Source organism: Helianthus annuus, chromosome 4 (genome assembly GCF_002127325.2).
Source record: "Helianthus annuus cultivar XRQ/B chromosome 4, HanXRQr2.0-SUNRISE, whole genome shotgun sequence".
In the NCBI taxonomy this organism is placed as follows: domain Eukaryota; kingdom Viridiplantae; phylum Streptophyta; class Magnoliopsida; order Asterales; family Asteraceae; genus Helianthus; species Helianthus annuus.
The window spans coordinates 166505696-166516753 of record NC_035436.2 but is presented as its reverse complement, the minus strand read 5'-3'; the positions used below and the strand labels follow the sequence as shown (position 1 = coordinate 166516753).

The window sequence follows — 11058 nt, the reverse complement described above, 5'->3', positions numbered from 1 at the left end:
AGGGGGTAATATTGCAGAGTACAACAAACCACAGAGGGTAATAGGAAAGCACAATTTAGTCATTTTACACCAGAGGGTAATATTACAGATTAGAACAAACCATAGGGGATAATATGAAAGGGCAACATAGTCATTTCACATTTCAGTTAACAGATATGTTAACTTATTTGACACCAGGGGGTAAATGTGCGACATAACAACAACGTTGGGGGGGGATTGCAATTATTTCGTTAGAGAGGGTCAGAGTGCCAATTAGCCTAAACCCCAGGGGGTAAATTTGCAGTTTACTCAAGTTGTTATTTGTGAACTAACATATATAGCCCCAAAAAACACAACCTGACTTTTATTTGAACGGGGAAGCATAGAAGCACGTCATGTCAACTCATATATGATCCTTTTAGTTAAACATGTTAAATTGCGTTTTGTAACTTTCTAAACGTAAATAATCAATTTTTTAATTTTTTTACCCAAACACTCAAAATTGATTATTTACGATTTCAAAGCTCAATAATCTAAAAATCTCCTTCAAAACTCAACACTAAACACCCTTTTAATAGGTCTGATTTAAAACTTACCCAAACCTATTTAAATAAAATTTAAATGAATTATAATTTAGGTTTTATTTTTCATGAAATATTCACACTTATAGTGAAAAGGGCCAGAATCAAATACATAGTCTTCTAATGTATGAAGTCTTAGGAAGGGTATCAAATACACTTCGATTGAACCTGTTCTAGCGCCATTGATACCGTCTTCTCGAACTCTATGATCTAAGATTTTAGGTTGTGCTTGTGGATATTTACTTTGTAGATTTTATAATTTTTGTTCAGATTATTGTGTCTTTTTATTTGACATTATGTTTTTTATTTACGTCATTGTGTGTTTTTTTAATTCATTGTGTCTTTTCTACTCTTTATAGATTTAGGAGACTGCGTATAATAACTCAACCTATAATATTAAATGGCCAGTTTTAGTGGTAGACTTGTTGGAGTTTTTTTTAAAGTTGTGATAACTAATAAAATCTTGTTTTTAATTTTGTTTCCCTTAAAATCAACCTCAATAACAAATTCTTTTTTACGTGGTAAGTTGGATTTTAATTATCTAATTTATAATTTACTAACCGATAATAAATTATACAAGTAGTGTAACCAATGACACTTCTAACTCTAATTTTTGTTGTCAAGAATGATCCTAGCCTAAATAAAAAGTAACTTTGTTTGTCATTAATGTTGGTCAGTTCTGTTTAGACATAATAGAAAACATGAAAACATATCTGATTGTAGCAATACAGGCCAACAGAGAATCCAGATGGAGACACAGTGATAAGGTTTGACATGATTGTCATCTTGGTCTGGTTCCTCCTTAGGGTGCAATCTAATGATGGTGATGATGAAAACCGAATAGGGTGTTCGGTTGGGAGAGAGAGGTCGATTGATGTTATGAGAGTAATTAGGTTATGTGTCTAACCCTAGAACCTCTACATAAGTCTCCTTATATATGCACCCAGGAGGAAACCCTAATTAGTTAATAAGGGTAATTAGGCCCATCAACAATTACCAACTAATTATTTAATAGGATTGCTATATATTTTGATCCATATAATGTAAATGATTATAATGGCTACTAGATTAAATATAATATAAAATATTTAATCTTACATTCTCCCACTTAGCCGAGTAATCATTTACTATGAGTATTAGATAAGCCTGATCAGGAGTTAATACTCATTTTAGCCTTAAACAAGTACTATAGCAGAGAAATACAGCCGTTGAATCATTATGCGACTCAGGACCCCCATTAGTCATACTATAGCCTTAATTTAAAACCTAATCGTCATGATCAAAATATGCATAAGCCCTTTGTTTGATTTGTAACTTTATTTGTCTATATGCCATTATGTCGACTTGACATATTCTTAGAGACATACAAAATCAAACTGATGAGGAAAAATTAACTAATACTTAGTCATTCATAGTACGATATCCAATTGTGCACGACCATTAATTAATACCCGTCTACGATCTCTCTTAATAAGACTTATGGGTAATAGCCCTTCAGTTATAGGATCCTTAAGCATATCATGAATGTATTCGATACAAAACTTAGTTTCCTCAATTCGTTCATAAACGAATAATTAATTGCGTATCGAAATTTAATGCAGCACCTCTTGAACTGTTACTGTTCAAGGAGTCATGGTAGCTGACTTTATCGCACTAAGTCTTCAAAACATTAATTATATGGAGTTAATAAACTTATGAGTCCACTGATAAATTTCCAACAACATTTAGTGATTATATTATGTCGTTATAACTTAGGTTGTTAATATCAATGCATTATGACTCCTCCATGAGATAAGTTTTGTCTGCTGACATAAAGATATACCCGAAATTACATTTTGTCATCCTTGAATATTACAAAGTTAAAGTAATAAATCGGTTTTAATTCTCACTTCTTCTTTAAATTGTAGTCTCTCGTTTCTTTTAAAGATATTGTAATACTCCATTAGATGTTTCACATTATCTAGACATATCTAATTTGTTGCAATGTGAGTAATATCTAAACGAGTATAGACTTAAACTTACATAAGGCTTCTAATTAATGAAGCATAGATAAATAATCTCATTTACCATATTATCCTCTTATCCTCTGAAGGAGAGCAATATTGTTTGTTACATATGTAAGGACCCATTTAAGGTTAAACTGATGGAACGAAACTAATGTCCCATTTGGTCTATCTCGGTATGTTATGATATCAATCACGTAAGAGATATCTCTGAGATCTATTATATCAAAGTTTGTGTTAACAATGCTTTGACTTATGTAACATATACTTGTCAAAAGAATATCATCTATATAGACAAGTTTAAATTTAGTTGCTCCCACTCATTTTGAGGTAGGTACATTAATCCACTTGGTTGTTGATGAAAATAATTACGTTAAGATTTCATCACATTATGATGTTTGCATTAACCCATACATGGATTTTATTGGCTTACAAATAAAGTGTTCTTTAACCTTCAGTTTGGAACTTTCAGGTTGTTTTATGAACATGTAAATATGTCAGCCAGTTTGTTAGGGAAAATTCTTTTTAATGTTCATCTAATGTAGCTTTAAACTATTATAAGCTACTAGAACAGTGATGATCCTCAAAGAAAACTTTGATAATTTATCTCTTCCTAAGTATAACCTTTGACAATCAATCATGCTTCTTAGAGTCTTAACGCTTATTTCAGGATTTGGTTTAGTTATGAACACTCTTAGGTAACTCAATCAAATCCCAAATGTTATACAAACACATAAAATCAGTTTTACTAGAAAATTGTTTTATTCCATTTAGATGATTGATTGACACTAATGGCTTAATTTGAAGAGATAGGATCAGTAAACATTTCCAAAATCCATTTCAACTTCAATTAGGGAGGTTATGTAATCATCAAAGTTAGTAGACTTTTAAACCTAGATGACCTCCTGAGTTGATTATTGCGTTCATTAGAAGTTTCAGTTTTATGGATTAGCTCTTGGTTAGGTTGCCATCATTTTCATTCTAAGTTTGTAAGAGTTGGTGCAGTATGGTGTACAAGAGGTGTAATCGGAGTTAAATTTGGAGTGATATTTAATGACACTCTTCCCCCCGCCTCTTGTATTCCTTGCAAGTCATGATAAGGACTTTGACTACTCCCACTGACCTTAGAAATCTTTAGGAACTCAGCATGCTTAGGGTCAATATTTAACGACCAACAAATCCTAATAGAGAAAATAAAATTAATGACGTTAGTCGTTGTGATTTCTCTTGTTGAGGATTATGTTAGTTTAGGCAAGAAATCTAAGTGTGCCCACAATTAAGCAACAATGAAACTTTTGTAAGAGTAGCATTAGATTTTAAGGAGACAAGTTATGATAGAACAGTGTCGTGATGGAGCGGTGTCTTGTACAAGATGTGTAAATTTAGGTAATGTGAAATTTTCACTCCCCCACCTCTTGCAACTATTGCAAGTTATTATTAAGACACTTAATGCTCCCACTGATCTTTAATATCTCTAGAAAAGCTACAAGACAAGTTTCAATGAGCTACGTGATGTGGGAACCTATCATATATACGTTAGACTTTATTTGATTTCTTTAATGTCCAGATAGCATAAGAAACTTTAGGGACATATCTAATAGAAATCTTATTAAGTATGTATATGAATAGATTTCTTCTAAGACCGTGAGCCATATGCGACAAAATTTAGATACAAGTTGATAGTCTTTTAAATGATAAATGAATTATGTCTGAATATTCCATTTGGAATAAGTTCCACGAATGTCAATGAATGACTTATGATGGACCCGTACTTATTCCTTAAGCCAAGTAATATTTAGGGATTTAACGTCATGATTTAAAATCATTTAAAATGAGATTAGATGAATAATCATCCTCATCAACCATGTCATGATTTCTCATGAATTTTGGTTATAATGGATGAAATTTATAAGTCTCATTTTCCTTTTGTCAAATTCTCATTTGCATGATAACAAAAGTTGTGAAAATGTAAGGTATCATCTAGTTTCATGTTAGTAATGTTTCTATCCAGATATTTAGAACAAATAAAATGAGAGTTTAAGGTAAGTGTGACTTTATGTTGACTATGCAAACCTCACAACATTCATAACATTGCTTAATTATGATACTATATTCTGATTAATCTTCAGAATATATAAGGTATCGAAAGGCGTTGTTAGAAGACTGCTTATTATGGTTCTTATAGTCTTAACATTTAATTTTGCCACTAACTCTCATGTTATTTATTTGTTGAGTTCTGGTAAGGAAACGTATGGAACTAGAGTCAACTAATCATGTGTTAATTGGAATATTAAAATTAGCAGACTTAAATATCTTTAGTAAGTGACTACCTAATTAACTTATCCAACTGTTCTTCTGAATAATGGATAGTCTCGTTGCTTATGCCTAGTCTAATGGCATAATTATGTAGTGAGATTTTCCCTTGAAGAACCTTAGAGTTGGAATCTTTTACTTGTAATTTGTCTATGGACCTTAGAAGTTAGAACAATCCTCTTTTAAAGTTTTAAGTGGTTGTAAGGTGAGTAACAACTTATTTTCCAGCTTCAAACATTTATTTCTTTGTACATATGTTGCTTATCAACACACTCATTATACTTTGGTACTTTTGAGTGTTATAGTTGATTTATAAGGCATCAAATTGTAAAAGTGAAAATCTTAGTATGTAATGTACTGGAAAAATGTACTTATTTCCATGCGTAAGCCCTTAAATTTATGGGTCATGGTATTGTACATTATTATGTATTCACATATACCACTTAGTTTTATAGTTTAGAATTTTAAATGAAGGCATGCATCTTAGGAGCTCTTGTGATTTTCCACAATAATAGATTAGTCTTAGGAAAGACTTAATCTGGAACAACTTTAGTGATAGCATTATGTTAGAGAGTTCTTGATTATCATAAGAGACATCATGTTTGATTTGTCCTATTCATCATGCTCTACTTTTCTTCTGTAGTGCTTTATCAGAAGAGAGCAATAGGATCATCGTGTCTTAAGAGATAATCAAGGATTTAATTTAAGAGCTAATTCTTATAGAAACTTTAAGCAAAACATATTAGATTTAGGAATTAGAGTGGATGAGATATAGATTTGTAAAAGAAAATTATAGTGAGTAAAATTATGGGTACTAAGAATAAGGCAGACAAAATGATCACAAAAATTAATTGAGGATCATTAATATAAGGATCATTATGTGAAGAGGTTGTGATATGTCTATTACTAACATCAAAATAATAGACTATTTAAAGTTCTACTTAAACGAAGACAAATCATCTTTGTCCAGAAGTGTAATCATTTAAGCATGTGTGCAAAGTCGTTGTAACAAATCAGCTTTGGACAGAAATTGAGACAATCACTTTAGTTATGCACTTGTTAAGTATGCCATCTATGAAGGAATTAAATTAGCCTTGGCTAGATATTAAGACATTCATGTTTATGATGCACACTTAACATAGCTTTCGTAATACTTGAACGATAAGTAGATGTATCAAATCAGCTTTGGCCAGAAATGATACATCAGAAGCTCATTCAAGTTAAGCCATTTTGGTTTTGTAAAACATTATTTAATCCTCATTAATTAATTAAGTAATTACAAAAACCAATCATTTAATAGCAAACCACCTGTTAGCGCGGATCTTAGTTCACATTAAACAGCCTAAAATAATGAGGTTTCGAGTGAGATCTTGACTGAGTTATGAGATCTCGAGTCAGTTATGAGGTCTCGAGTCAAGTCTCGAGTTGTGACCTTTATGGTCTCGAGTCGCAACCTTATGGTCTCGAGTTATGACCTTATGGTCTCGAGTCGAGACCTTTGTCTCGAGTTGTACAGATTTAAGCCCTTAGTCGAAACCTCAGTGGTCTTGAGTCGAGACCTTATGATCTCGAGTCGAAATCGTTGTCTCGAGTTATAAACATTTGAGAACACTTATGATTTCGAGTCGAGTTCTTGTGGTTAAAACTTATCTCGAAACTTCTGTTACAGCTATTAATGTGAAAACATAAACGAAAATTCGAATTGTTAGGGATTTTGAGATATGGTTTCCTGTTTTAGTGATGATCTAATTTTATCATAATATTTCGAAAATTATAACTGTATATCTTTTAACAGTTTTCGAATAAACTTAACAGATTAAATTTGACCAAACAGGGAAATAACACTCAAAAATCCAAATTATATTCCAAAACATAAAGGAATTTCAAATTTTCCTTAGAACACATGATGAACCCTAAAAATAAAAACATGATTCTGGAACCCGAAACCTGAATTTTAAGGCTTTAAACAGATTTCGTAACAATTAAGATTTACCATTATGATTCCGAGTCATTTAAAAAACATTCTTTTCCCGAAAAAACATTTATCTCGGCACATATGACCCGAAAACAGCCGTGAGTTTTATTGAGTTTTCAAAACTTCTGTTTTCCAGATTTCAATCCCAGAATAATGGATACGAAAACAGAACTGACTAATCAACATATGCTCTGATACCACATGTTGGTCAGTTTTGTTTAGACATAATGGAAAATATGAAAACATACCTGATTGCAGCAGTACAGGCCAACAGAGAATCCAGATGGAGACACAGCGATAAGGTTTGACATGATTGTCATCTTGGTCTGGTTCCTCCTTAGGGTGCAATCTAATGATGGTGATGATGAAAATCGAATAGGGTGTTCGGTTGGGAGAGAGAGGTCGATTGATGTTATGAGAGTAATTAGGTTATGTGTCTAACCCTAGAACCTCTACATAAGTCTCCTTATATATGCACCCAGGAGGAAACCCTAATTAGTTAATAAGGGTAATTAGGCCCATCAACAATTACCAACTAATTATTTAATAGGATTGTTATATATTTTGATCCATATAATGTAAATGATTACAATGGCTACTAGATTAAATATAATATAAAATATTTAATCTTACAATTAAGACCATCCACTATTGCTTCACATTTTTTTCACTCCACGTCATCATCATGTGAGCATTAACTCTCATTCACTTTTTTTCACGCTTGTATTTTGTGGTTTCACAAGCTTTCACTACCCAATATCTACTAAAATAATAATTAAACTATACAAAATTAGAGTTAAAAAAAAGTGGAAAGTAGAGTGAGGTGAAATTGTTTGATTGGTGCAATATTTGATAGTGGAATTTGCATACTTGATAAGCGTGGTAGCATTAGGTTTTCACTGGACTTTCACGCCCCTTAGATTGATGTAGTGGCGTTAAACATCCTATTTGGCAAAGGGATGACAACCTAATAAATAGTTCATTGATATTTACCCTAATCTGACGTTGTAAACAAATTGGCATAAATGAATCTAAGAAGCATGGGGATTTACTTCTTAGGTTGGGATTGTCCATAGGTACAAAAAGTAAAAATTAGGGGTGTTATTGGTCAAATTAGAAGTATAAATTATTATCGGGTAATAAAGAATAATTTGGATTATTTAAAGTTAATTTACCAATATAATTAAATTAAAAGTACTTTATTTTTACTAACTGAGAGGATTATTTTAATTACTTTCTAAAATAACTTTATTAAGGAAAAAACTAACACCAGTGGTCTGTTTAGTATGGATAATGAAATCAACGAGATAAAGGAATTGATGAAGTAATGGAATTGACCATTACCATTTCATGTTTGTTTGATTACAATGTGGCAATGCAATGAATTATTACTTTGTATTGTTTAGTAGACAAAAAAGGCAAATGAATAAAACCTGTGGTGAGTGGCGGTGGTGTGTGGTGGTCGGTAGCATTAATGACAGAGGATGGCGATAGGTGGCGACAGTGGTAGGTGGTAGCGGCGGCGGAGGTGGTGGGTGGCGGCAATGATGGCAAAGGTGGTGGCGGCGGCGGTGATGGGTGGCAGCGGTGGGCGTAGTGGTTGGCGGTGGTGGTGGACGTCGGTGATGGTAGGTGGTGGCGGTGGTGGGTAGGTGGCAACGACAAGAGTGGGTGGCTTGCGGTGGTTATCGTGGTGGGTATTGGCGACGGTGGTGGGCTGTGGTGTTGTTAATGAGGATGAAAGTGAATGGAATGAAAAAAATCATGAGGGGCAGATGAAATGATTTTGAGGGAATATAATGTATTGTGTAATGGATGATACCATTCCATTGAACAACCAAACATCTTTTTTTCCATTTTCTCACAATGATCCATTTTTCCTGCATATCAAACACTAATGTTTTCTCAAAGGATTTCAAATGTCCTATCAAAGATGAAGTAACAATGTAACATCCTAATTATCCTAATTTATAGTAAGATTAAAATATGTTTTAAATGTAAATATTTAATCTCCAAAATAAGTTTATATTGGTAAAATAGTATTTTTTTTTTAAAAAAATACTATAGTACAATTTTATAAAAAAAAAAGGGATTTAGATTGCAAAGGTGAAATGTAATGTAATGCCTCAAACCTAGATTTTTGTTAAATAATAAACCTAGGTTGGTTAACATAGTTAGAATGCACTTCTTTTAAATAAAGAAAGAAAGTTTAGATTAAAAGGAGATGACATCAAATTATGAAGGGGGTTATGTGCAATATTTGTTTTAAAAAAAGATCAGTATGTATGGGGATGGAGAAATCACGACACACACAAAGTGTGTGTGTTTGTGTTCTTGTGTGAATCAACAAGTGAAGGAGAAAAGAAGGAAGAGAAATTGCATGTATAATATGTGATTTTAGAAGTGTTCATCACCTTCTAAGCATCAAGTAAGTAAGTATCTATTTCATCTCTTGAACCTTATTGCTTGGAAGTCTTAGTGGGTTTTGATGAATCAATCCTAAGTGGGTAAATTGGAAGTGTTAAATGGTTGAATTTTAAGTTTAGATGCACTAATCTAGTATTTTGATGATATAATCATCTCAATTGAGGATTTTGATTTGGGATTCATGTTCAAGAAATTTGGGTTTTTGATTACATATGGTTTATTATGAGTTGTTAGTGTATTTGGTGTTAATTTAGATTGCGAACATGAATTTTACTTGAAAGGATGAACGAACCCTAAAGAAATAGTTTATGAATATGAATGATTAGAATTGGAGAAATTGGTGTTATGAATCCATGGTTAAAAAGAGTAAAATGATGGACTAATATTTATGCCTACAAGGTGTTTGATGAAATTCCTAAGTGAATAAACTAATAGAAACTTGAATGAATTGTAAGTAATGACATAGTTGTTTGAAAGAGAATAAACTAATGGGAATAAACTTTAGATTAACCCAATTTGATGAACTGAATTGAATTGTTGTGTTTGATCATAATGTCATGAAATAGTTGGGTAGTTAATAATGGAGAATCACCTAAATAGGTCACTTTGGTGAATGGGTTAAATTATAACCAAAACTTATATATATTGGTTAATTGGTGAATTAAAAGTAAGATGTCTTGAATTTATGGTGAAAATGACCCATATGTTATGATTAAACACAAATGTGTGATAACGGGTCAAACGGGTGGGGGTAAACCAAATTACTAGAATGAATGGTAAAATGATTAAGAATGCATATAGTGAGATGGGTGAAGAATACCTAGGAATTTAAGGGGAGTGAATGACCCGTTATATGTTCTAATGGTTTGCAAGGTTGACTTGTGTTAAAGTAGGAATGGCATGGATTGAAAGACAATGGGTTAAACGAATGGAATGGATGACAACACTTCTACGGGCAAAGGTGAGTGACTCGAATATGTTTGTATTCGTATTGAATTAAATAATATTCTTGTTGACTTGAAATTTTATAGTTAAAGTGGACGTTTTAACACAAATTATTGAATGAGGTTTGATTTAACAATGACGTATTGTTTTGGTGGTGTTTTGGGGTTTAAACCCAATGAAAAAGATTGTAAATTGTAAATAGGTCGAGATACCCAAGTGCTGAAAATTCGGCTTATTTCCAGATTTTTGATGATCTTAAAAAATTCATAGTAAATCAACCGAATGTCCGTTCGGGGCATATTTTATATCCACGGAAAGGTATCTGAGTCCTCTTTGCTAGGAATTTTAATTTGAACTGAAACACTCAATGTAAATAGGGGAAAATACCGAATTACTACTGCGGCACAAAGTGAAAACAGAAAGTTATGACACTTACGCAATACTTGTGAATTTACGAGAACCTATTGGATGTGATTTATCAGCATTGTAATCCTCAATGTGTGTGTTTGTATATATATATATATTTACATGAGTTGAAGTAAGTGATTTCTTATTTCGGTGTGTATGTTCAACTAAGAATTTATATGTGTTATGAATCGTATGTGCAAATACATGTGTTCACCGAGTAGTGCTTATGAATGAATGACACTTTGTGTCGTAAAACCTGTGTGACTTAATTGAGTTTGTTATGAATACATATATGAATTCTTAAGAATATGCGAGGTGATAACGATTATTGATAATCATATATGTTGTTTTATGAATTACAATATAATTACGAAACTGTGAGGACCGTGTTCATCTTCGTTGAACGCTCCGACCGGATCTAGAATCT

The 11058-nt window shown here is 32.4% G+C and overlaps 1 long non-coding RNA gene across 1 annotated transcript; it reads left to right on the top strand.

Moving 5' to 3' along the window:
* Positions 1–9119: 9119 nt before the first annotated feature.
* On the top strand, positions 9120–10776 carry LOC110935048. Its single transcript, XR_004890453.1, has 3 exons — positions 9120–9283; positions 10169–10239; positions 10601–10776. It is a non-coding gene; the product is annotated as an uncharacterized LOC110935048 (long non-coding RNA).
* Positions 10777–11058: the final 282 nt, after the last annotated feature.